Raw genomic sequence first — 18,864 nt, 5'->3', positions numbered from 1 at the left:
AAATGGTTACTCTGCCTCCTTCGTACGTGTTATACAATACAGGCTGTGTGAGTGGCCAATTAACACGAGCGAATCACGGCTAAAGCGTGTCGGCCGAAGAGAAGCCACCATTATGTTCAACGCGCTTGGGAACCCATCAAAGTGAGTACGAGCGGTCAGTCGGTGGGCAGAGCTTTAGAGTCCGACCCTCGCTGTACTAGATTTCTTATACGAAGCGAATCGGTGTTGAAAGACGGACGTCCGAAAACCTGTAAAAGAAGGAGGTAAGAATAAGAATAAAAAGATATATGCGGCCTGTATTTCTCGACGGCGGCTTGTTGGTCTAGGGGTATGATTCTCGCTTTGGGTGCGAGAGGTCCCGGGTTCGAATCCCGGACAAGCCCTGCTTACTTTTTTGCATTCCAGGCATGTTTTGTTGAAGAAACGGCGATGAAGACAGCGAGTGTGTTTTCCATCGCCCTGGGAGGTGGCAGCGGCTTGTTGGTCTAGGGGTATGATTCTCGCTTAGGGTGCGAGAGGTCCCGGGTTCAAATCCCGGACAAGCCCAACTTTTGATGGTTTGTATGACGCTTTGTAGCAATTTTAGCGAATGTGGACGAGCCCCAAATCCCCAAGGAGCGTGGCGCATAAATACCGAGTCGGATAAAGCCATGTCCAGAACGATCTACCTAATTACAGGTGCGCTTAGGTGGCGGCTTGTTGGTCTAGAGGTATGATTCTCGCTTCGGGTGCGAGAGGTCCCGGGTTCGATTCCCGGACAAGCCCATTTTACATCGATGTGTTTTCGCAGCTGACCTCTCGGTCAAGGAGAAGCATGGGGTCGGTGGGATTCTGAGCCCGGTGCACTAAAATGGTCAAAGAGAGCGAAAATGGTTACTCTGCCTCCTTCGTACGTGTTATACAATACAGGCTGTGTGAGTGGCCAATTAACACGAGCGAATCACGGCTAAAGCGTGTCGGCCGAAGAGAAGCCACCATTATGTTCAACGCGCTTGGGAACCCATCAAAGTGAGTACGAGCGGTCAGTCGGTGGGCAGAGCTTTAGAGTCCGACCCTCGCTGTACTAGATTTCTTATACGAAGCGAATCGGTGTTGAAAGACGGACGTCCGAAAACCTGTAAAAGAAGGAGGTAAGAATAAGAATAAAAAGATATATGCGGCCTGTATTTCTCGACGGCGGCTTGTTGGTCTAGGGGTATGATTCTCGCTTTGGGTGCGAGAGGTCCCGGGTTCGAATCCCGGACAAGCCCTGCTTACTTTTTTGCATTCCAGGCATGTTTTGTTGAAGAAACGGCGATGAAGACAGCGAGTGTGTTTTCCATCGCCCTGGGAGGTGGCAGCGGCTTGTTGGTCTAGGGGTATGATTCTCGCTTAGGGTGCGAGAGGTCCCGGGTTCAAATCCCGGACAAGCCCAACTTTTGATGGTTTGTATGACGCTTTGTAGCAATTTTAGCGAATGTGGACGAGCCCCAAATCCCCAAGGAGCGTGGCGCATAAATACCGAGTCGGATAAAGCCATGTCCAGAACGATCTACCTAATTACAGGTGCGCTTAGGTGGCGGCTTGTTGGTCTAGAGGTATGATTCTCGCTTCGGGTGCGAGAGGTCCCGGGTTCGATTCCCGGACAAGCCCATTTTACATCGATGTGTTTTCGCAGCTGACCTCTCGGTCAAGGAGAAGCATGGGGTCGGTGGGATTCTGAGCCCGGTGCACTAAAATGGTCAAAGAGAGCGAAAATGGTTACTCTGCCTCCTTCGTACGTGTTATACAATACAGGCTGTGTGAGTGGCCAATTAACACGAGCGAATCACGGCTAAAGCGTGTCGGCCGAAGAGAAGCCACCATTATGTTCAACGCGCTTGGGAACCCATCAAAGTGAGTACGAGCGGTCAGTCGGTGGGCAGAGCTTTAGAGTCCGACCCTCGCTGTACTAGATTTCTTATACGAAGCGAATCGGTGTTGAAAGACGGACGTCCGAAAACCTGTAAAAGAAGGAGGTAAGAATAAGAATAAAAAGATATATGCGGCCTGTATTTCTCGACGGCGGCTTGTTGGTCTAGGGGTATGATTCTCGCTTTGGGTGCGAGAGGTCCCGGGTTCGAATCCCGGACAAGCCCTGCTTACATTTTTGCATTCCAGGCATGTTTTGTTGAAGAAACGGCGATGAAGACAGCGAGTGTGTTTTCCATCGCCCTGGGAGGTGGCAGCGGCTTGTTGGTCTAGGGGTATGATTCTCGCTTAGGGTGCGAGAGGTCCCGGGTTCAAATCCCGGACAAGCCCAACTTTTGATGGTTTGTATGACGCTTTGTAGCAATTTTAGCGAATGTGGACGAGCCCCAAATCCCCAAGGAGCGTGGCGCATAAATACCGAGTCGGATAAAGCCATGTCCAGAACGATCTACCTAATTACAGGTGCGCTTAGGTGGCGGCTTGTTGGTCTAGAGGTATGATTCTCGCTTCGGGTGCGAGAGGTCCCGGGTTCGATTCCCGGACAAGCCCATTTTACATCGATGTGTTTTCGCAGCTGACCTCTCGGTCAAGGAGAAGCATGGGGTCGGTGGGATTCTGAGCCCGGTGCACTAAAATGGTCAAAGAGAGCGAAAATGGTTACTCTGCCTCCTTCGTACGTGTTATACAATACAGGCTGTGTGAGTGGCCAATTAACACGAGCGAATCACGGCTAAAGCGTGTCGGCCGAAGAGAAGCCACCATTATGTTCAACGCGCTTGGGAACCCATCAAAGTGAGTACGAGCGGTCAGTCGGTGGGCAGAGCTATAGAGTCCGACCCTCGCTGTACTAGATTTCTTATACGAAGCGAATCGGTGTTGAAAGACGGACGTCCGAAAACCTGTAAAAGAAGGAGGTAAGAATAAGAATAAAAAGATATATGCGGCCTGTATTTCTCGACGGCGGCTTGTTGGTCTAGGGGTATGATTCTCGCTTTGGGTGCGAGAGGTCCCGGGTTCGAATCCCGGACAAGCCCTGCTTACTTTTTTGCATTCCAGGCATGTTTTGTTGAAGAAACGGCGATGAAGACAGCGAGTGTGTTTTCCATCGCCCTGGGAGGTGGCAGCGGCTTGTTGGTCTAGGGGTATGATTCTCGCTTAGGGTGCGAGAGGTCCCGGGTTCAAATCCCGGACAAGCCCAACTTTTGATGGTTTGTATGACGCTTTGTAGCAATTTTAGCGAATGTGGACGAGCCCCAAATCCCCAAGGAGCGTGGCGCATAAATACCGAGTCGGATAAAGCCATGTCCAGAACGATCTACCTAATTACAGGTGCGCTTAGGTGGCGGCTTGTTGGTCTAGAGGTATGATTCTCGCTTCGGGTGCGAGAGGTCCCGGGTTCGATTCCCGGACAAGCCCATTTTACATCGATGTGTTTTCGCAGCTGACCTCTCGGTCAAGGAGAAGCATGGGGTCGGTGGGATTCTGAGCCCGGTGCACTAAAATGGTCAAAGAGAGCGAAAATGGTTACTCTGCCTCCTTCGTACGTGTTATACAATACAGGCTGTGTGAGTGGCCAATTAACACGAGCGAATCACGGCTAAAGCGTGTCGGCCGAAGAGAAGCCACCATTATGTTCAACGCGCTTGGGAACCCATCAAAGTGAGTACGAGCGGTCAGTCGGTGGGCAGAGCTTTAGAGTCCGACCCTCGCTGTACTAGATTTCTTATACGAAGCGAATCGGTGTTGAAAGACGGACGTCCGAAAACCTGTAAAAGAAGGAGGTAAGAATAAGAATAAAAAGATATATGCGGCCTGTATTTCTCGACGGCGGCTTGTTGGTCTAGGGGTATGATTCTCGCTTTGGGTGCGAGAGGTCCCGGGTTCGAATCCCGGACAAGCCCTGCTTACTTTTTTGCATTCCAGGCATGTTTTGTTGAAGAAACGGCGATGAAGACAGCGAGTGTGTTTTCCATCGCCCTGGGAGGTGGCAGCGGCTTGTTGGTCTAGGGGTATGATTCTCGCTTAGGGTGCGAGAGGTCCCGGGTTCAAATCCCGGACAAGCCCAACTTTTGATGGTTTGTATGACGCTTTGTAGCAATTTTAGCGAATGTGGACGAGCCCCAAATCCCCAAGGAGCGTGGCGCATAAATACCGAGTCGGATAAAGCCATGTCCAGAACGATCTACCTAATTACAGGTGCGCTTAGGTGGCGGCTTGTTGGTCTAGAGGTATGATTCTCGCTTCGGGTGCGAGAGGTCCCGGGTTCGATTCCCGGACAAGCCCATTTTACATCGATGTGTTTTCGCAGCTGACCTCTCGGTCAAGGAGAAGCATGGGGTCGGTGGGATTCTGAGCCCGGTGCACTAAAATGGTCAAAGAGAGCGAAAATGGTTACTCTGCCTCCTTCGTACGTGTTATACAATACAGGCTGTGTGAGTGGCCAATTAACACGAGCGAATCACGGCTAAAGCGTGTCGGCCGAAGAGAAGCCACCATTATGTTCAACGCGCTTGGGAACCCATCAAAGTGAGTACGAGCGGTCAGTCGGTGGGCAGAGCTTTAGAGTCCGACCCTCGCTGTACTAGATTTCTTATACGAAGCGAATCGGTGTTGAAAGACGGACGTCCGAAAACCTGTAAAAGAAGGAGGTAAGAATAAGAATAAAAAGATATATGCGGCCTGTATTTCTCGACGGCGGCTTGTTGGTCTAGGGGTATGATTCTCGCTTTGGGTGCGAGAGGTCCCGGGTTCGAATCCCGGACAAGCCCTGCTTACTTTTTTGCATTCCAGGCATGTTTTGTTGAAGAAACGGCGATGAAGACAGCGAGTGTGTTTTCCATCGCCCTGGGAGGTGGCAGCGGCTTGTTGGTCTAGGGGTATGATTCTCGCTTAGGGTGCGAGAGGTCCCGGGTTCAAATCCCGGACAAGCCCAACTTTTGATGGTTTGTATGACGCTTTGTAGCAATTTTAGCGAATGTGGACGAGCCCCAAATCCCCAAGGAGCGTGGCGCATAAATACCGAGTCGGATAAAGCCATGTCCAGAACGATCTACCTAATTACAGGTGCGCTTAGGTGGCGGCTTGTTGGTCTAGAGGTATGATTCTCGCTTCGGGTGCGAGAGGTCCCGGGTTCGATTCCCGGACAAGCCCATTTTACATCGATGTGTTTTCGCAGCTGACCTCTCGGTCAAGGAGAAGCATGGGGTCGGTGGGATTCTGAGCCCGGTGCACTAAAATGGTCAAAGAGAGCGAAAATGGTTACTCTGCCTCCTTCGTACGTGTTATACAATACAGGCTGTGTGAGTGGCCAATTAACACGAGCGAATCACGGCTAAAGCGTGTCGGCCGAAGAGAAGCCACCATTATGTTCAACGCGCTTGGGAACCCATCAAAGTGAGTACGAGCGGTCAGTCGGTGGGCAGAGCTTTAGAGTCCGACCCTCGCTGTACTAGATTTCTTATACGAAGCGAATCGGTGTTGAAAGACGGACGTCCGAAAACCTGTAAAAGAAGGAGGTAAGAATAAGAATAAAAAGATATATGCGGCCTGTATTTCTCGACGGCGGCTTGTTGGTCTAGGGGTATGATTCTCGCTTTGGGTGCGAGAGGTCCCGGGTTCGAATCCCGGACAAGCCCTGCTTACTTTTTTGCATTCCAGGCATGTTTTGTTGAAGAAACGGCGATGAAGACAGCGAGTGTGTTTTCCATCGCCCTGGGAGGTGGCAGCGGCTTGTTGGTCTAGGGGTATGATTCTCGCTTAGGGTGCGAGAGGTCCCGGGTTCAAATCCCGGACAAGCCCAACTTTTGATGGTTTGTATGACGCTTTGTAGCAATTTTAGCGAATGTGGACGAGCCCCAAATCCCCAAGGAGCGTGGCGCATAAATACCGAGTCGGATAAAGCCATGTCCAGAACGATCTACCTAATTACAGGTGCGCTTAGGTGGCGGCTTGTTGGTCTAGAGGTATGATTCTCGCTTCGGGTGCGAGAGGTCCCGGGTTCGATTCCCGGACAAGCCCATTTTACATCGATGTGTTTTCGCAGCTGACCTCTCGGTCAAGGAGAAGCATGGGGTCGGTGGGATTCTGAGCCCGGTGCACTAAAATGGTCAAAGAGAGCGAAAATGGTTACTCTGCCTCCTTCGTACGTGTTATACAATACAGGCTGTGTGAGTGGCCAATTAACACGAGCGAATCACGGCTAAAGCGTGTCGGCCGAAGAGAAGCCACCATTATGTTCAACGCGCTTGGGAACCCATCAAAGTGAGTACGAGCGGTCAGTCGGTGGGCAGAGCTTTAGAGTCCGACCCTCGCTGTACTAGATTTCTTATACGAAGCGAATCGGTGTTGAAAGACGGACGTCCGAAAACCTGTAAAAGAAGGAGGTAAGAATAAGAATAAAAAGATATATGCGGCCTGTATTTCTCGACGGCGGCTTGTTGGTCTAGGGGTATGATTCTCGCTTTGGGTGCGAGAGGTCCCGGGTTCGAATCCCGGACAAGCCCTGCTTACATTTTTGCATTCCAGGCATGTTTTGTTGAAGAAACGGCGATGAAGACAGCGAGTGTGTTTTCCATCGCCCTGGGAGGTGGCAGCGGCTTGTTGGTCTAGGGGTATGATTCTCGCTTAGGGTGCGAGAGGTCCCGGGTTCAAATCCCGGACAAGCCCAACTTTTGATGGTTTGTATGACGCTTTGTAGCAATTTTAGCGAATGTGGACGAGCCCCAAATCCCCAAGGAGCGTGGCGCATAAATACCGAGTCGGATAAAGCCATGTCCAGAACGATCTACCTAATTACAGGTGCGCTTAGGTGGCGGCTTGTTGGTCTAGAGGTATGATTCTCGCTTCGGGTGCGAGAGGTCCCGGGTTCGATTCCCGGACAAGCCCATTTTACATCGATGTGTTTTCGCAGCTGACCTCTCGGTCAAGGAGAAGCATGGGGTCGGTGGGATTCTGAGCCCGGTGCACTAAAATGGTCAAAGAGAGCGAAAATGGTTACTCTGCCTCCTTCGTACGTGTTATACAATACAGGCTGTGTGAGTGGCCAATTAACACGAGCGAATCACGGCTAAAGCGTGTCGGCCGAAGAGAAGCCACCATTATGTTCAACGCGCTTGGGAACCCATCAAAGTGAGTACGAGCGGTCAGTCGGTGGGCAGAGCTTTAGAGTCCGACCCTCGCTGTACTAGATTTCTTATACGAAGCGAATCGGTGTTGAAAGACGGACGTCCGAAAACCTGTAAAAGAAGGAGGTAAGAATAAGAATAAAAAGATATATGCGGCCTGTATTTCTCGACGGCGGCTTGTTGGTCTAGGGGTATGATTCTCGCTTTGGGTGCGAGAGGTCCCGGGTTCGAATCCCGGACAAGCCCTGCTTACTTTTTTGCATTCCAGGCATGTTTTGTTGAAGAAACGGCGATGAAGACAGCGAGTGTGTTTTCCATCGCCCTGGGAGGTGGCAGCGGCTTGTTGGTCTAGGGGTATGATTCTCGCTTAGGGTGCGAGAGGTCCCGGGTTCAAATCCCGGACAAGCCCAACTTTTGATGGTTTGTATGACGCTTTGTAGCAATTTTAGCGAATGTGGACGAGCCCCAAATCCCCAAGGAGCGTGGCGCATAAATACCGAGTCGGATAAAGCCATGTCCAGAACGATCTACCTAATTACAGGTGCGCTTAGGTGGCGGCTTGTTGGTCTAGAGGTATGATTCTCGCTTCGGGTGCGAGAGGTCCCGGGTTCGATTCCCGGACAAGCCCATTTTACATCGATGTGTTTTCGCAGCTGACCTCTCGGTCAAGGAGAAGCATGGGGTCGGTGGGATTCTGAGCCCGGTGCACTAAAATGGTCAAAGAGAGCGAAAATGGTTACTCTGCCTCCTTCGTACGTGTTATACAATACAGGCTGTGTGAGTGGCCAATTAACACGAGCGAATCACGGCTAAAGCGTGTCGGCCGAAGAGAAGCCACCATTATGTTCAACGCGCTTGGGAACCCATCAAAGTGAGTACGAGCGGTCAGTCGGTGGGCAGAGCTTTAGAGTCCGACCCTCGCTGTACTAGATTTCTTATACGAAGCGAATCGGTGTTGAAAGACGGACGTCCGAAAACCTGTAAAAGAAGGAGGTAAGAATAAGAATAAAAAGATATATGCGGCCTGTATTTCTCGACGGCGGCTTGTTGGTCTAGGGGTATGATTCTCGCTTTGGGTGCGAGAGGTCCCGGGTTCGAATCCCGGACAAGCCCTGCTTACTTTTTTGCATTCCAGGCATGTTTTGTTGAAGAAACGGCGATGAAGACAGCGAGTGTGTTTTCCATCGCCCTGGGAGGTGGCAGCGGCTTGTTGGTCTAGGGGTATGATTCTCGCTTAGGGTGCGAGAGGTCCCGGGTTCAAATCCCGGACAAGCCCAACTTTTGATGGTTTGTATGACGCTTTGTAGCAATTTTAGCGAATGTGGACGAGCCCCAAATCCCCAAGGAGCGTGGCGCATAAATACCGAGTCGGATAAAGCCATGTCCAGAACGATCTACCTAATTACAGGTGCGCTTAGGTGGCGGCTTGTTGGTCTAGAGGTATGATTCTCGCTTCGGGTGCGAGAGGTCCCGGGTTCGATTCCCGGACAAGCCCATTTTACATCGATGTGTTTTCGCAGCTGACCTCTCGGTCAAGGAGAAGCATGGGGTCGGTGGGATTCTGAGCCCGGTGCACTAAAATGGTCAAAGAGAGCGAAAATGGTTACTCTGCCTCCTTCGTACGTGTTATACAATACAGGCTGTGTGAGTGGCCAATTAACACGAGCGAATCACGGCTAAAGCGTGTCGGCCGAAGAGAAGCCACCATTATGTTCAACGCGCTTGGGAACCCATCAAAGTGAGTACGAGCGGTCAGTCGGTGGGCAGAGCTTTAGAGTCCGACCCTCGCTGTACTAGATTTCTTATACGAAGCGAATCGGTGTTGAAAGACGGACGTCCGAAAACCTGTAAAAGAAGGAGGTAAGAATAAGAATAAAAAGATATATGCGGCCTGTATTTCTCGACGGCGGCTTGTTGGTCTAGGGGTATGATTCTCGCTTTGGGTGCGAGAGGTCCCGGGTTCGAATCCCGGACAAGCCCTGCTTACTTTTTTGCATTCCAGGCATGTTTTGTTGAAGAAACGGCGATGAAGACAGCGAGTGTGTTTTCCATCGCCCTGGGAGGTGGCAGCGGCTTGTTGGTCTAGGGGTATGATTCTCGCTTAGGGTGCGAGAGGTCCCGGGTTCAAATCCCGGACAAGCCCAACTTTTGATGGTTTGTATGACGCTTTGTAGCAATTTTAGCGAATGTGGACGAGCCCCAAATCCCCAAGGAGCGTGGCGCATAAATACCGAGTCGGATAAAGCCATGTCCAGAACGATCTACCTAATTACAGGTGCGCTTAGGTGGCGGCTTGTTGGTCTAGAGGTATGATTCTCGCTTCGGGTGCGAGAGGTCCCGGGTTCGATTCCCGGACAAGCCCATTTTACATCGATGTGTTTTCGCAGCTGACCTCTCGGTCAAGGAGAAGCATGGGGTCGGTGGGATTCTGAGCCCGGTGCACTAAAATGGTCAAAGAGAGCGAAAATGGTTACTCTGCCTCCTTCGTACGTGTTATACAATACAGGCTGTGTGAGTGGCCAATTAACACGAGCGAATCACGGCTAAAGCGTGTCGGCCGAAGAGAAGCCACCATTATGTTCAACGCGCTTGGGAACCCATCAAAGTGAGTACGAGCGGTCAGTCGGTGGGCAGAGCTTTAGAGTCCGACCCTCGCTGTACTAGATTTCTTATACGAAGCGAATCGGTGTTGAAAGACGGACGTCCGAAAACCTGTAAAAGAAGGAGGTAAGAATAAGAATAAAAAGATATATGCGGCCTGTATTTCTCGACGGCGGCTTGTTGGTCTAGGGGTATGATTCTCGCTTTGGGTGCGAGAGGTCCCGGGTTCGAATCCCGGACAAGCCCTGCTTACTTTTTTGCATTCCAGGCATGTTTTGTTGAAGAAACGGCGATGAAGACAGCGAGTGTGTTTTCCATCGCCCTGGGAGGTGGCAGCGGCTTGTTGGTCTAGGGGTATGATTCTCGCTTAGGGTGCGAGAGGTCCCGGGTTCAAATCCCGGACAAGCCCAACTTTTGATGGTTTGTATGACGCTTTGTAGCAATTTTAGCGAATGTGGACGAGCCCCAAATCCCCAAGGAGCGTGGCGCATAAATACCGAGTCGGATAAAGCCATGTCCAGAACGATCTACCTAATTACAGGTGCGCTTAGGTGGCGGCTTGTTGGTCTAGAGGTATGATTCTCGCTTCGGGTGCGAGAGGTCCCGGGTTCGATTCCCGGACAAGCCCATTTTACATCGATGTGTTTTCGCAGCTGACCTCTCGGTCAAGGAGAAGCATGGGGTCGGTGGGATTCTGAGCCCGGTGCACTAAAATGGTCAAAGAGAGCGAAAATGGTTACTCTGCCTCCTTCGTACGTGTTATACAATACAGGCTGTGTGAGTGGCCAATTAACACGAGCGAATCACGGCTAAAGCGTGTCGGCCGAAGAGAAGCCACCATTATGTTCAACGCGCTTGGGAACCCATCAAAGTGAGTACGAGCGGTCAGTCGGTGGGCAGAGCTTTAGAGTCCGACCCTCGCTGTACTAGATTTCTTATACGAAGCGAATCGGTGTTGAAAGACGGACGTCCGAAAACCTGTAAAAGAAGGAGGTAAGAATAAGAATAAAAAGATATATGCGGCCTGTATTTCTCGACGGCGGCTTGTTGGTCTAGGGGTATGATTCTCGCTTTGGGTGCGAGAGGTCCCGGGTTCGAATCCCGGACAAGCCCTGCTTACTTTTTTGCATTCCAGGCATGTTTTGTTGAAGAAACGGCGATGAAGACAGCGAGTGTGTTTTCCATCGCCCTGGGAGGTGGCAGCGGCTTGTTGGTCTAGGGGTATGATTCTCGCTTAGGGTGCGAGAGGTCCCGGGTTCAAATCCCGGACAAGCCCAACTTTTGATGGTTTGTATGACGCTTTGTAGCAATTTTAGCGAATGTGGACGAGCCCCAAATCCCCAAGGAGCGTGGCGCATAAATACCGAGTCGGATAAAGCCATGTCCAGAACGATCTACCTAATTACAGGTGCGCTTAGGTGGCGGCTTGTTGGTCTAGAGGTATGATTCTCGCTTCGGGTGCGAGAGGTCCCGGGTTCGATTCCCGGACAAGCCCATTTTACATCGATGTGTTTTCGCAGCTGACCTCTCGGTCAAGGAGAAGCATGGGGTCGGTGGGATTCTGAGCCCGGTGCACTAAAATGGTCAAAGAGAGCGAAAATGGTTACTCTGCCTCCTTCGTACGTGTTATACAATACAGGCTGTGTGAGTGGCCAATTAACACGAGCGAATCACGGCTAAAGCGTGTCGGCCGAAGAGAAGCCACCATTATGTTCAACGCGCTTGGGAACCCATCAAAGTGAGTACGAGCGGTCAGTCGGTGGGCAGAGCTTTAGAGTCCGACCCTCGCTGTACTAGATTTCTTATACGAAGCGAATCGGTGTTGAAAGACGGACGTCCGAAAACCTGTAAAAGAAGGAGGTAAGAATAAGAATAAAAAGATATATGCGGCCTGTATTTCTCGACGGCGGCTTGTTGGTCTAGGGGTATGATTCTCGCTTTGGGTGCGAGAGGTCCCGGGTTCGAATCCCGGACAAGCCCTGCTTACTTTTTTGCATTCCAGGCATGTTTTGTTGAAGAAACGGCGATGAAGACAGCGAGTGTGTTTTCCATCGCCCTGGGAGGTGGCAGCGGCTTGTTGGTCTAGGGGTATGATTCTCGCTTAGGGTGCGAGAGGTCCCGGGTTCAAATCCCGGACAAGCCCAACTTTTGATGGTTTGTATGACGCTTTGTAGCAATTTTAGCGAATGTGGACGAGCCCCAAATCCCCAAGGAGCGTGGCGCATAAATACCGAGTCGGATAAAGCCATGTCCAGAACGATCTACCTAATTACAGGTGCGCTTAGGTGGCGGCTTGTTGGTCTAGAGGTATGATTCTCGCTTCGGGTGCGAGAGGTCCCGGGTTCGATTCCCGGACAAGCCCATTTTACATCGATGTGTTTTCGCAGCTGACCTCTCGGTCAAGGAGAAGCATGGGGTCGGTGGGATTCTGAGCCCGGTGCACTAAAATGGTCAAAGAGAGCGAAAATGGTTACTCTGCCTCCTTCGTACGTGTTATACAATACAGGCTGTGTGAGTGGCCAATTAACACGAGCGAATCACGGCTAAAGCGTGTCGGCCGAAGAGAAGCCACCATTATGTTCAACGCGCTTGGGAACCCATCAAAGTGAGTACGAGCGGTCAGTCGGTGGGCAGAGCTTTAGAGTCCGACCCTCGCTGTACTAGATTTCTTATACGAAGCGAATCGGTGTTGAAAGACGGACGTCCGAAAACCTGTAAAAGAAGGAGGTAAGAATAAGAATAAAAAGATATATGCGGCCTGTATTTCTCGACGGCGGCTTGTTGGTCTAGGGGTATGATTCTCGCTTTGGGTGCGAGAGGTCCCGGGTTCGAATCCCGGACAAGCCCTGCTTACTTTTTTGCATTCCAGGCATGTTTTGTTGAAGAAACGGCGATGAAGACAGCGAGTGTGTTTTCCATCGCCCTGGGAGGTGGCAGCGGCTTGTTGGTCTAGGGGTATGATTCTCGCTTAGGGTGCGAGAGGTCCCGGGTTCAAATCCCGGACAAGCCCAACTTTTGATGGTTTGTATGACGCTTTGTAGCAATTTTAGCGAATGTGGACGAGCCCCAAATCCCCAAGGAGCGTGGCGCATAAATACCGAGTCGGATAAAGCCATGTCCAGAACGATCTACCTAATTACAGGTGCGCTTAGGTGGCGGCTTGTTGGTCTAGAGGTATGATTCTCGCTTCGGGTGCGAGAGGTCCCGGGTTCGATTCCCGGACAAGCCCATTTTACATCGATGTGTTTTCGCAGCTGACCTCTCGGTCAAGGAGAAGCATGGGGTCGGTGGGATTCTGAGCCCGGTGCACTAAAATGGTCAAAGAGAGCGAAAATGGTTACTCTGCCTCCTTCGTACGTGTTATACAATACAGGCTGTGTGAGTGGCCAATTAACACGAGCGAATCACGGCTAAAGCGTGTCGGCCGAAGAGAAGCCACCATTATGTTCAACGCGCTTGGGAACCCATCAAAGTGAGTACGAGCGGTCAGTCGGTGGGCAGAGCTTTAGAGTCCGACCCTCGCTGTACTAGATTTCTTATACGAAGCGAATCGGTGTTGAAAGACGGACGTCCGAAAACCTGTAAAAGAAGGAGGTAAGAATAAGAATAAAAAGATATATGCGGCCTGTATTTCTCGACGGCGGCTTGTTGGTCTAGGGGTATGATTCTCGCTTTGGGTGCGAGAGGTCCCGGGTTCGAATCCCGGACAAGCCCTGCTTACTTTTTTGCATTCCAGGCATGTTTTGTTGAAGAAACGGCGATGAAGACAGCGAGTGTGTTTTCCATCGCCCTGGGAGGTGGCAGCGGCTTGTTGGTCTAGGGGTATGATTCTCGCTTAGGGTGCGAGAGGTCCCGGGTTCAAATCCCGGACAAGCCCAACTTTTGATGGTTTGTATGACGCTTTGTAGCAATTTTAGCGAATGTGGACGAGCCCCAAATCCCCAAGGAGCGTGGCGCATAAATACCGAGTCGGATAAAGCCATGTCCAGAACGATCTACCTAATTACAGGTGCGCTTAGGTGGCGGCTTGTTGGTCTAGAGGTATGATTCTCGCTTCGGGTGCGAGAGGTCCCGGGTTCGATTCCCGGACAAGCCCATTTTACATCGATGTGTTTTCGCAGCTGACCTCTCGGTCAAGGAGAAGCATGGGGTCGGTGGGATTCTGAGCCCGGTGCACTAAAATGGTCAAAGAGAGCGAAAATGGTTACTCTGCCTCCTTCGTACGTGTTATACAATACAGGCTGTGTGAGTGGCCAATTAACACGAGCGAATCACGGCTAAAGCGTGTCGGCCGAAGAGAAGCCACCATTATGTTCAACGCGCTTGGGAACCCATCAAAGTGAGTACGAGCGGTCAGTCGGTGGGCAGAGCTTTAGAGTCCGACCCTCGCTGTACTAGATTTCTTATACGAAGCGAATCGGTGTTGAAAGACGGACGTCCGAAAACCTGTAAAAGAAGGAGGTAAGAATAAGAATAAAAAGATATATGCGGCCTGTATTTCTCGACGGCGGCTTGTTGGTCTAGGGGTATGATTCTCGCTTTGGGTGCGAGAGGTCCCGGGTTCGAATCCCGGACAAGCCCTGCTTACTTTTTTGCATTCCAGGCATGTTTTGTTGAAGAAACGGCGATGAAGACAGCGAGTGTGTTTTCCATCGCCCTGGGAGGTGGCAGCGGCTTGTTGGTCTAGGGGTATGATTCTCGCTTAGGGTGCGAGAGGTCCCGGGTTCAAATCCCGGACAAGCCCAACTTTTGATGGTTTGTATGACGCTTTGTAGCAATTTTAGCGAATGTGGACGAGCCCCAAATCCCCAAGGAGCGTGGCGCATAAATACCGAGTCGGATAAAGCCATGTCCAGAACGATCTACCTAATTACAGGTGCGCTTAGGTGGCGGCTTGTTGGTCTAGAGGTATGATTCTCGCTTCGGGTGCGAGAGGTCCCGGGTTCGATTCCCGGACAAGCCCATTTTACATCGATGTGTTTTCGCAGCTGACCTCTCGGTCAAGGAGAAGCATGGGGTCGGTGGGATTCTGAGCCCGGTGCACTAAAATGGTCAAAGAGAGCGAAAATGGTTACTCTGCCTCCTTCGTACGTGTTATACAATACAGGCTGTGTGAGTGGCCAATTAACACGAGCGAATCACGGCTAAAGCGTGTCGGCCGAAGAGAAGCCACCATTATGTTCAACGCGCTTGGGAACCCATCAAAGTGAGTACGAGCGGTCAGTCGGTGGGCAGAGCTTTAGAGTCCGACCCTCGCTGTACTAGATTTCTTATACGAAGCGAATCGGTGTTGAAAGACGGACGTCCGAAAACCTGTAAAAGAAGGAGGTAAGAATAAGAATAAAAAGATATATGCGGCCTGTATTTCTCGACGGCGGCTTGTTGGTCTAGGGGTATGATTCTCGCTTTGGGTGCGAGAGGTCCCGGGTTCGAATCCCGGACAAGCCCTGCTTACTTTTTTGCATTCCAGGCATGTTTTGTTGAAGAAACGGCGATGAAGACAGCGAGTGTGTTTTCCATCGCCCTGGGAGGTGGCAGCGGCTTGTTGGTCTAGGGGTATGATTCTCGCTTAGGGTGCGAGAGGTCCCGGGTTCAAATCCCGGACAAGCCCAACTTTTGATGGTTTGTATGACGCTTTGTAGCAATTTTAGCGAATGTGGACGAGCCCCAAATCCCCAAGGAGCGTGGCGCATAAATACCGAGTCGGATAAAGCCATGTCCAGAACGATCTACCTAATTACAGGTGCGCTTAGGTGGCGGCTTGTTGGTCTAGAGGTATGATTCTCGCTTCGGGTGCGAGAGGTCCCGGGTTCGATTCCCGGACAAGCCCATTTTACATCGATGTGTTTTCGCAGCTGACCTCTCGGTCAAGGAGAAGCATGGGGTCGGTGGGATTCTGAGCCCGGTGCACTAAAATGGTCAAAGAGAGCGAAAATGGTTACTCTGCCTCCTTCGTACGTGTTATACAATACAGGCTGTGTGAGTGGCCAATTAACACGAGCGAATCACGGCTAAAGCGTGTCGGCCGAAGAGAAGCCACCATTATGTTCAACGCGCTTGGGAACCCATCAAAGTGAGTACGAGCGGTCAGTCGGTGGGCAGAGCTTTAGAGTCCGACCCTCGCTGTACTAGATTTCTTATACGAAGCGAATCGGTGTTGAAAGACGGACGTCCGAAAACCTGTAAAAGAAGGAGGTAAGAATAAGAATAAAAAGATATATGCGGCCTGTATTTCTCGACGGCGGCTTGTTGGTCTAGGGGTATGATTCTCGCTTTGGGTGCGAGAGGTCCCGGGTTCGAATCCCGGACAAGCCCTGCTTACTTTTTTGCATTCCAGGCATGTTTTGTTGAAGAAACGGCGATGAAGACAGCGAGTGTGTTTTCCATCGCCCTGGGAGGTGGCAGCGGCTTGTTGGTCTAGGGGTATGATTCTCGCTTAGGGTGCGAGAGGTCCCGGGTTCAAATCCCGGACAAGCCCAACTTTTGATGGTTTGTATGACGCTTTGTAGCAATTTTAGCGAATGTGGACGAGCCCCAAATCCCCAAGGAGCGTGGCGCATAAATACCGAGTCGGATAAAGCCATGTCCAGAACGATCTACCTAATTACAGGTGCGCTTAGGTGGCGGCTTGTTGGTCTAGAGGTATGATTCTCGCTTCGGGTGCGAGAGGTCCCGGGTTCGATTCCCGGACAAGCCCATTTTACATCGATGTGTTTTCGCAGCTGACCTCTCGGTCAAGGAGAAGCATGGGGTCGGTGGGATTCTGAGCCCGGTGCACTAAAATGGTCAAAGAGAGCGAAAATGGTTACTCTGCCTCCTTCGTACGTGTTATACAATACAGGCTGTGTGAGTGGCCAATTAACACGAGCGAATCACGGCTAAAGCGTGTCGGCCGAAGAGAAGCCACCATTATGTTCAACGCGCTTGGGAACCCATCAAAGTGAGTACGAGCGGTCAGTCGGTGGGCAGAGCTTTAGAGTCCGACCCTCGCTGTACTAGATTTCTTATACGAAGCGAATCGGTGTTGAAAGACGGACGTCCGAAAACCTGTAAAAGAAGGAGGTAAGAATAAGAATAAAAAGATATATGCGGCCTGTATTTCTCGACGGCGGCTTGTTGGTCTAGGGGTATGATTCTCGCTTTGGGTGCGAGAGGTCCCGGGTTCGAATCCCGGACAAGCCCTGCTTACTTTTTTGCATTCCAGGCATGTTTTGTTGAAGAAACGGCGATGAAGACAGCGAGTGTGTTTTCCATCGCCCTGGGAGGTGGCAGCGGCTTGTTGGTCTAGGGGTATGATTCTCGCTTAGGGTGCGAGAGGTCCCGGGTTCAAATCCCGGACAAGCCCAACTTTTGATGGTTTGTATGACGCTTTGTAGCAATTTTAGCGAATGTGGACGAGCCCCAAATCCCCAAGGAGCGTGGCGCATAAATACCGAGTCGGATAAAGCCATGTCCAGAACGATCTACCTAATTACAGGTGCGCTTAGGTGGCGGCTTGTTGGTCTAGAGGTATGATTCTCGCTTCGGGTGCGAGAGGTCCCGGGTTCGATTCCCGGACAAGCCCATTTTACATCGATGTGTTTTCGCAGCTGACCTCTCGGTCAAGGAGAAGCATGGGGTCGGTGGGATTCTGAGCCCGGTGCACTAAAATGGTCAAAGAGAGCGAAAATGGTTACTCTGCCTCCTTCGTACGTGTTATACAATACAGGCTGTGTGAGTGGCCAATTAACACGAGCGAATCACGGCTAAAGCGTGTCGGCCGAAGAGAAGCCACCATTATGTTCAACGCGCTTGGGAACCCATCAAAGTGAGTACGAGCGGTCAGTCGGTGGGCAGAGCTTTAGAGTCCGACCCTCGCTGTACTAGATTTCTTATACGAAGCGAATCGGTGTTGAAAGACGGACGTCCGAAAACCTGTAAAAGAAGGAGGTAAGAATAAGAATAAAAAGATATATGCGGCCTGTATTTCTCGACGGCGGCTTGTTGGTCTAGGGGTATGATTCTCGCTTTGGGTGCGAGAGGTCCCGGGTTCGAATCCCGGACAAGCCCTGCTTACTTTTTTGCATTCCAGGCATGTTTTGTTGAAGAAACGGCGATGAAGACAGCGAGTGTGTTTTCCATCGCCCTGGGAGGTGGCAGCGGCTTGTTGGTCTAGGGGTATGATTCTCGCTTAGGGTGCGAGAGGTCCCGGGTTCAAATCCCGGACAAGCCCAACTTTTGATGGTTTGTATGACGCTTTGTAGCAATTTTAGCGAATGTGGACGAGCCCCAAATCCCCAAGGAGCGTGGCGCATAAATACCGAGTCGGATAAAGCCATGTCCAGAACGATCTACCTAATTACAGGTGCGCTTAGGTGGCGGCTTGTTGGTCTAGAGGTATGATTCTCGCTTCGGGTGCGAGAGGTCCCGGGTTCGATTCCCGGACAAGCCCATTTTACATCGATGTGTTTTCGCAGCTGACCTCTCGGTCAAGGAGAAGCATGGGGTCGGTGGGATTCTGAGCCCGGTGCACTAAAATGGTCAAAGAGAGCGAAAATGGTTACTCTGCCTCCTTCGTACGTGTTATACAATACAGGCTGTGTGAGTGGCCAATTAACACGAGCGAATCACGGCTAAAGCGTGTCGGCCGAAGAGAAGCCACCATTATGTTCAACGCGCTTGGGAACCCATCAAAGTGAGTACGAGCGGTCAGTCGGTGGGCAGAGCTTTAGAGTCCGACCCTCGCTGTACTAGATTTCTTATACGAAGCGAATCGGTGTTGAAAGACGGACGTCCGAAAACCTGTAAAAGAAGGAGGTAAGAATAAGAATAAAAAGATATATGCGGCCTGTATTTCTCGACGGCGGCTTGTTGGTCTAGGGGTATGATTCTCGCTTTGGGTGCGAGAGGTCCCGGGTTCGAATCCCGGACAAGCCCTGCTTACTTTTTTGCATTCCAGGCATGTTTTGTTGAAGAAACGGCGATGAAGACAGCGAGTGTGTTTTCCATCGCCCTGGGAGGTGGCAGCGGCTTGTTGGTCTAGGGGTATGATTCTCGCTTAGGGTGCGAGAGGTCCCGGGTTCAAATCCCGGACAAGCCCAACTTTTGATGGTTTGTATGACGCTTTGTAGCAATTTTAGCGAATGTGGACGAGCCCCAAATCCCCAAGGAGCGTGGCGCATAAATACCGAGTCGGATAAAGCCATGTCCA

The 18,864-nt window shown here is 51.2% G+C and overlaps 65 non-coding genes across 65 annotated transcripts; all 65 read left to right on the top strand.

Annotated features, from left to right (window-relative positions):
- The first annotated feature begins 311 nt into the window (after nucleotides 1-311).
- Nucleotides 312-383, top strand: Trnap-ugg (transfer RNA proline (anticodon UGG)). The gene has a single exon. It is a non-coding gene; the product is annotated as a tRNA-Pro (tRNA).
- A 91-nt stretch (nucleotides 384-474) lies between these two features.
- Trnap-agg (transfer RNA proline (anticodon AGG)) lies at nucleotides 475-546 on the top strand. Its single transcript has one exon. It is a non-coding gene; the product is annotated as a tRNA-Pro (tRNA).
- A 147-nt stretch (nucleotides 547-693) lies between these two features.
- On the top strand, nucleotides 694-765 carry Trnap-cgg (transfer RNA proline (anticodon CGG)). Its single transcript has one exon. It is a non-coding gene; the product is annotated as a tRNA-Pro (tRNA).
- A 413-nt stretch (nucleotides 766-1,178) lies between these two features.
- On the top strand, nucleotides 1,179-1,250 carry Trnap-ugg (transfer RNA proline (anticodon UGG)). Its single transcript has one exon. It is a non-coding gene; the product is annotated as a tRNA-Pro (tRNA).
- A 91-nt stretch (nucleotides 1,251-1,341) lies between these two features.
- On the top strand, nucleotides 1,342-1,413 carry Trnap-agg (transfer RNA proline (anticodon AGG)). The gene has a single exon. It is a non-coding gene; the product is annotated as a tRNA-Pro (tRNA).
- Nucleotides 1,414-1,560: 147 nt separating this feature from the next.
- Trnap-cgg (transfer RNA proline (anticodon CGG)) lies at nucleotides 1,561-1,632 on the top strand. The gene has a single exon. It is a non-coding gene; the product is annotated as a tRNA-Pro (tRNA).
- A 413-nt stretch (nucleotides 1,633-2,045) lies between these two features.
- Trnap-ugg (transfer RNA proline (anticodon UGG)) lies at nucleotides 2,046-2,117 on the top strand. Its single transcript has one exon. It is a non-coding gene; the product is annotated as a tRNA-Pro (tRNA).
- Nucleotides 2,118-2,208: 91 nt separating this feature from the next.
- Trnap-agg (transfer RNA proline (anticodon AGG)) lies at nucleotides 2,209-2,280 on the top strand. Its single transcript has one exon. It is a non-coding gene; the product is annotated as a tRNA-Pro (tRNA).
- A 147-nt stretch (nucleotides 2,281-2,427) lies between these two features.
- On the top strand, nucleotides 2,428-2,499 carry Trnap-cgg (transfer RNA proline (anticodon CGG)). The gene has a single exon. It is a non-coding gene; the product is annotated as a tRNA-Pro (tRNA).
- A 413-nt stretch (nucleotides 2,500-2,912) lies between these two features.
- On the top strand, nucleotides 2,913-2,984 carry Trnap-ugg (transfer RNA proline (anticodon UGG)). The gene has a single exon. It is a non-coding gene; the product is annotated as a tRNA-Pro (tRNA).
- Nucleotides 2,985-3,075: 91 nt separating this feature from the next.
- On the top strand, nucleotides 3,076-3,147 carry Trnap-agg (transfer RNA proline (anticodon AGG)). The gene has a single exon. It is a non-coding gene; the product is annotated as a tRNA-Pro (tRNA).
- Nucleotides 3,148-3,294: 147 nt separating this feature from the next.
- Nucleotides 3,295-3,366, top strand: Trnap-cgg (transfer RNA proline (anticodon CGG)). The gene has a single exon. It is a non-coding gene; the product is annotated as a tRNA-Pro (tRNA).
- A 413-nt stretch (nucleotides 3,367-3,779) lies between these two features.
- On the top strand, nucleotides 3,780-3,851 carry Trnap-ugg (transfer RNA proline (anticodon UGG)). The gene has a single exon. It is a non-coding gene; the product is annotated as a tRNA-Pro (tRNA).
- Nucleotides 3,852-3,942: 91 nt separating this feature from the next.
- Nucleotides 3,943-4,014, top strand: Trnap-agg (transfer RNA proline (anticodon AGG)). The gene has a single exon. It is a non-coding gene; the product is annotated as a tRNA-Pro (tRNA).
- A 147-nt stretch (nucleotides 4,015-4,161) lies between these two features.
- Nucleotides 4,162-4,233, top strand: Trnap-cgg (transfer RNA proline (anticodon CGG)). Its single transcript has one exon. It is a non-coding gene; the product is annotated as a tRNA-Pro (tRNA).
- Nucleotides 4,234-4,646: 413 nt separating this feature from the next.
- On the top strand, nucleotides 4,647-4,718 carry Trnap-ugg (transfer RNA proline (anticodon UGG)). Its single transcript has one exon. It is a non-coding gene; the product is annotated as a tRNA-Pro (tRNA).
- A 91-nt stretch (nucleotides 4,719-4,809) lies between these two features.
- Trnap-agg (transfer RNA proline (anticodon AGG)) lies at nucleotides 4,810-4,881 on the top strand. Its single transcript has one exon. It is a non-coding gene; the product is annotated as a tRNA-Pro (tRNA).
- A 147-nt stretch (nucleotides 4,882-5,028) lies between these two features.
- Nucleotides 5,029-5,100, top strand: Trnap-cgg (transfer RNA proline (anticodon CGG)). Its single transcript has one exon. It is a non-coding gene; the product is annotated as a tRNA-Pro (tRNA).
- A 413-nt stretch (nucleotides 5,101-5,513) lies between these two features.
- Trnap-ugg (transfer RNA proline (anticodon UGG)) lies at nucleotides 5,514-5,585 on the top strand. The gene has a single exon. It is a non-coding gene; the product is annotated as a tRNA-Pro (tRNA).
- A 91-nt stretch (nucleotides 5,586-5,676) lies between these two features.
- Nucleotides 5,677-5,748, top strand: Trnap-agg (transfer RNA proline (anticodon AGG)). The gene has a single exon. It is a non-coding gene; the product is annotated as a tRNA-Pro (tRNA).
- Nucleotides 5,749-5,895: 147 nt separating this feature from the next.
- Trnap-cgg (transfer RNA proline (anticodon CGG)) lies at nucleotides 5,896-5,967 on the top strand. Its single transcript has one exon. It is a non-coding gene; the product is annotated as a tRNA-Pro (tRNA).
- Nucleotides 5,968-6,380: 413 nt separating this feature from the next.
- On the top strand, nucleotides 6,381-6,452 carry Trnap-ugg (transfer RNA proline (anticodon UGG)). Its single transcript has one exon. It is a non-coding gene; the product is annotated as a tRNA-Pro (tRNA).
- A 91-nt stretch (nucleotides 6,453-6,543) lies between these two features.
- Trnap-agg (transfer RNA proline (anticodon AGG)) lies at nucleotides 6,544-6,615 on the top strand. The gene has a single exon. It is a non-coding gene; the product is annotated as a tRNA-Pro (tRNA).
- Nucleotides 6,616-6,762: 147 nt separating this feature from the next.
- Trnap-cgg (transfer RNA proline (anticodon CGG)) lies at nucleotides 6,763-6,834 on the top strand. The gene has a single exon. It is a non-coding gene; the product is annotated as a tRNA-Pro (tRNA).
- Nucleotides 6,835-7,247: 413 nt separating this feature from the next.
- Trnap-ugg (transfer RNA proline (anticodon UGG)) lies at nucleotides 7,248-7,319 on the top strand. Its single transcript has one exon. It is a non-coding gene; the product is annotated as a tRNA-Pro (tRNA).
- Nucleotides 7,320-7,410: 91 nt separating this feature from the next.
- On the top strand, nucleotides 7,411-7,482 carry Trnap-agg (transfer RNA proline (anticodon AGG)). The gene has a single exon. It is a non-coding gene; the product is annotated as a tRNA-Pro (tRNA).
- Nucleotides 7,483-7,629: 147 nt separating this feature from the next.
- Trnap-cgg (transfer RNA proline (anticodon CGG)) lies at nucleotides 7,630-7,701 on the top strand. Its single transcript has one exon. It is a non-coding gene; the product is annotated as a tRNA-Pro (tRNA).
- A 413-nt stretch (nucleotides 7,702-8,114) lies between these two features.
- On the top strand, nucleotides 8,115-8,186 carry Trnap-ugg (transfer RNA proline (anticodon UGG)). Its single transcript has one exon. It is a non-coding gene; the product is annotated as a tRNA-Pro (tRNA).
- A 91-nt stretch (nucleotides 8,187-8,277) lies between these two features.
- Trnap-agg (transfer RNA proline (anticodon AGG)) lies at nucleotides 8,278-8,349 on the top strand. Its single transcript has one exon. It is a non-coding gene; the product is annotated as a tRNA-Pro (tRNA).
- Nucleotides 8,350-8,496: 147 nt separating this feature from the next.
- Nucleotides 8,497-8,568, top strand: Trnap-cgg (transfer RNA proline (anticodon CGG)). The gene has a single exon. It is a non-coding gene; the product is annotated as a tRNA-Pro (tRNA).
- A 413-nt stretch (nucleotides 8,569-8,981) lies between these two features.
- Trnap-ugg (transfer RNA proline (anticodon UGG)) lies at nucleotides 8,982-9,053 on the top strand. Its single transcript has one exon. It is a non-coding gene; the product is annotated as a tRNA-Pro (tRNA).
- Nucleotides 9,054-9,144: 91 nt separating this feature from the next.
- Nucleotides 9,145-9,216, top strand: Trnap-agg (transfer RNA proline (anticodon AGG)). The gene has a single exon. It is a non-coding gene; the product is annotated as a tRNA-Pro (tRNA).
- Nucleotides 9,217-9,363: 147 nt separating this feature from the next.
- On the top strand, nucleotides 9,364-9,435 carry Trnap-cgg (transfer RNA proline (anticodon CGG)). Its single transcript has one exon. It is a non-coding gene; the product is annotated as a tRNA-Pro (tRNA).
- A 413-nt stretch (nucleotides 9,436-9,848) lies between these two features.
- Nucleotides 9,849-9,920, top strand: Trnap-ugg (transfer RNA proline (anticodon UGG)). Its single transcript has one exon. It is a non-coding gene; the product is annotated as a tRNA-Pro (tRNA).
- Nucleotides 9,921-10,011: 91 nt separating this feature from the next.
- Nucleotides 10,012-10,083, top strand: Trnap-agg (transfer RNA proline (anticodon AGG)). Its single transcript has one exon. It is a non-coding gene; the product is annotated as a tRNA-Pro (tRNA).
- Nucleotides 10,084-10,230: 147 nt separating this feature from the next.
- Nucleotides 10,231-10,302, top strand: Trnap-cgg (transfer RNA proline (anticodon CGG)). Its single transcript has one exon. It is a non-coding gene; the product is annotated as a tRNA-Pro (tRNA).
- A 413-nt stretch (nucleotides 10,303-10,715) lies between these two features.
- On the top strand, nucleotides 10,716-10,787 carry Trnap-ugg (transfer RNA proline (anticodon UGG)). Its single transcript has one exon. It is a non-coding gene; the product is annotated as a tRNA-Pro (tRNA).
- A 91-nt stretch (nucleotides 10,788-10,878) lies between these two features.
- Trnap-agg (transfer RNA proline (anticodon AGG)) lies at nucleotides 10,879-10,950 on the top strand. Its single transcript has one exon. It is a non-coding gene; the product is annotated as a tRNA-Pro (tRNA).
- A 147-nt stretch (nucleotides 10,951-11,097) lies between these two features.
- Nucleotides 11,098-11,169, top strand: Trnap-cgg (transfer RNA proline (anticodon CGG)). Its single transcript has one exon. It is a non-coding gene; the product is annotated as a tRNA-Pro (tRNA).
- A 413-nt stretch (nucleotides 11,170-11,582) lies between these two features.
- Nucleotides 11,583-11,654, top strand: Trnap-ugg (transfer RNA proline (anticodon UGG)). Its single transcript has one exon. It is a non-coding gene; the product is annotated as a tRNA-Pro (tRNA).
- Nucleotides 11,655-11,745: 91 nt separating this feature from the next.
- Trnap-agg (transfer RNA proline (anticodon AGG)) lies at nucleotides 11,746-11,817 on the top strand. The gene has a single exon. It is a non-coding gene; the product is annotated as a tRNA-Pro (tRNA).
- Nucleotides 11,818-11,964: 147 nt separating this feature from the next.
- On the top strand, nucleotides 11,965-12,036 carry Trnap-cgg (transfer RNA proline (anticodon CGG)). The gene has a single exon. It is a non-coding gene; the product is annotated as a tRNA-Pro (tRNA).
- A 413-nt stretch (nucleotides 12,037-12,449) lies between these two features.
- Trnap-ugg (transfer RNA proline (anticodon UGG)) lies at nucleotides 12,450-12,521 on the top strand. The gene has a single exon. It is a non-coding gene; the product is annotated as a tRNA-Pro (tRNA).
- A 91-nt stretch (nucleotides 12,522-12,612) lies between these two features.
- Trnap-agg (transfer RNA proline (anticodon AGG)) lies at nucleotides 12,613-12,684 on the top strand. The gene has a single exon. It is a non-coding gene; the product is annotated as a tRNA-Pro (tRNA).
- Nucleotides 12,685-12,831: 147 nt separating this feature from the next.
- Nucleotides 12,832-12,903, top strand: Trnap-cgg (transfer RNA proline (anticodon CGG)). The gene has a single exon. It is a non-coding gene; the product is annotated as a tRNA-Pro (tRNA).
- Nucleotides 12,904-13,316: 413 nt separating this feature from the next.
- Nucleotides 13,317-13,388, top strand: Trnap-ugg (transfer RNA proline (anticodon UGG)). The gene has a single exon. It is a non-coding gene; the product is annotated as a tRNA-Pro (tRNA).
- Nucleotides 13,389-13,479: 91 nt separating this feature from the next.
- On the top strand, nucleotides 13,480-13,551 carry Trnap-agg (transfer RNA proline (anticodon AGG)). Its single transcript has one exon. It is a non-coding gene; the product is annotated as a tRNA-Pro (tRNA).
- Nucleotides 13,552-13,698: 147 nt separating this feature from the next.
- On the top strand, nucleotides 13,699-13,770 carry Trnap-cgg (transfer RNA proline (anticodon CGG)). Its single transcript has one exon. It is a non-coding gene; the product is annotated as a tRNA-Pro (tRNA).
- Nucleotides 13,771-14,183: 413 nt separating this feature from the next.
- On the top strand, nucleotides 14,184-14,255 carry Trnap-ugg (transfer RNA proline (anticodon UGG)). The gene has a single exon. It is a non-coding gene; the product is annotated as a tRNA-Pro (tRNA).
- Nucleotides 14,256-14,346: 91 nt separating this feature from the next.
- Trnap-agg (transfer RNA proline (anticodon AGG)) lies at nucleotides 14,347-14,418 on the top strand. Its single transcript has one exon. It is a non-coding gene; the product is annotated as a tRNA-Pro (tRNA).
- A 147-nt stretch (nucleotides 14,419-14,565) lies between these two features.
- On the top strand, nucleotides 14,566-14,637 carry Trnap-cgg (transfer RNA proline (anticodon CGG)). The gene has a single exon. It is a non-coding gene; the product is annotated as a tRNA-Pro (tRNA).
- A 413-nt stretch (nucleotides 14,638-15,050) lies between these two features.
- Trnap-ugg (transfer RNA proline (anticodon UGG)) lies at nucleotides 15,051-15,122 on the top strand. The gene has a single exon. It is a non-coding gene; the product is annotated as a tRNA-Pro (tRNA).
- Nucleotides 15,123-15,213: 91 nt separating this feature from the next.
- Trnap-agg (transfer RNA proline (anticodon AGG)) lies at nucleotides 15,214-15,285 on the top strand. The gene has a single exon. It is a non-coding gene; the product is annotated as a tRNA-Pro (tRNA).
- Nucleotides 15,286-15,432: 147 nt separating this feature from the next.
- Nucleotides 15,433-15,504, top strand: Trnap-cgg (transfer RNA proline (anticodon CGG)). Its single transcript has one exon. It is a non-coding gene; the product is annotated as a tRNA-Pro (tRNA).
- Nucleotides 15,505-15,917: 413 nt separating this feature from the next.
- Trnap-ugg (transfer RNA proline (anticodon UGG)) lies at nucleotides 15,918-15,989 on the top strand. Its single transcript has one exon. It is a non-coding gene; the product is annotated as a tRNA-Pro (tRNA).
- Nucleotides 15,990-16,080: 91 nt separating this feature from the next.
- On the top strand, nucleotides 16,081-16,152 carry Trnap-agg (transfer RNA proline (anticodon AGG)). The gene has a single exon. It is a non-coding gene; the product is annotated as a tRNA-Pro (tRNA).
- Nucleotides 16,153-16,299: 147 nt separating this feature from the next.
- Nucleotides 16,300-16,371, top strand: Trnap-cgg (transfer RNA proline (anticodon CGG)). The gene has a single exon. It is a non-coding gene; the product is annotated as a tRNA-Pro (tRNA).
- Nucleotides 16,372-16,784: 413 nt separating this feature from the next.
- Nucleotides 16,785-16,856, top strand: Trnap-ugg (transfer RNA proline (anticodon UGG)). Its single transcript has one exon. It is a non-coding gene; the product is annotated as a tRNA-Pro (tRNA).
- A 91-nt stretch (nucleotides 16,857-16,947) lies between these two features.
- On the top strand, nucleotides 16,948-17,019 carry Trnap-agg (transfer RNA proline (anticodon AGG)). Its single transcript has one exon. It is a non-coding gene; the product is annotated as a tRNA-Pro (tRNA).
- A 147-nt stretch (nucleotides 17,020-17,166) lies between these two features.
- Trnap-cgg (transfer RNA proline (anticodon CGG)) lies at nucleotides 17,167-17,238 on the top strand. The gene has a single exon. It is a non-coding gene; the product is annotated as a tRNA-Pro (tRNA).
- A 413-nt stretch (nucleotides 17,239-17,651) lies between these two features.
- Trnap-ugg (transfer RNA proline (anticodon UGG)) lies at nucleotides 17,652-17,723 on the top strand. The gene has a single exon. It is a non-coding gene; the product is annotated as a tRNA-Pro (tRNA).
- Nucleotides 17,724-17,814: 91 nt separating this feature from the next.
- On the top strand, nucleotides 17,815-17,886 carry Trnap-agg (transfer RNA proline (anticodon AGG)). The gene has a single exon. It is a non-coding gene; the product is annotated as a tRNA-Pro (tRNA).
- Nucleotides 17,887-18,033: 147 nt separating this feature from the next.
- Nucleotides 18,034-18,105, top strand: Trnap-cgg (transfer RNA proline (anticodon CGG)). Its single transcript has one exon. It is a non-coding gene; the product is annotated as a tRNA-Pro (tRNA).
- Nucleotides 18,106-18,518: 413 nt separating this feature from the next.
- Nucleotides 18,519-18,590, top strand: Trnap-ugg (transfer RNA proline (anticodon UGG)). Its single transcript has one exon. It is a non-coding gene; the product is annotated as a tRNA-Pro (tRNA).
- A 91-nt stretch (nucleotides 18,591-18,681) lies between these two features.
- Nucleotides 18,682-18,753, top strand: Trnap-agg (transfer RNA proline (anticodon AGG)). Its single transcript has one exon. It is a non-coding gene; the product is annotated as a tRNA-Pro (tRNA).
- Nucleotides 18,754-18,864: the final 111 nt, after the last annotated feature.

The sequence above is a fragment of the Patella vulgata genome, chromosome 8, assembly GCF_932274485.2.
Source record: "Patella vulgata chromosome 8, xgPatVulg1.2, whole genome shotgun sequence".
Taxonomy (NCBI): domain Eukaryota; kingdom Metazoa; phylum Mollusca; class Gastropoda; family Patellidae; genus Patella; species Patella vulgata.
Note: the sequence above shows the minus strand (reverse complement) of the source record. Positions and strands in the feature narration are given on the sequence as shown.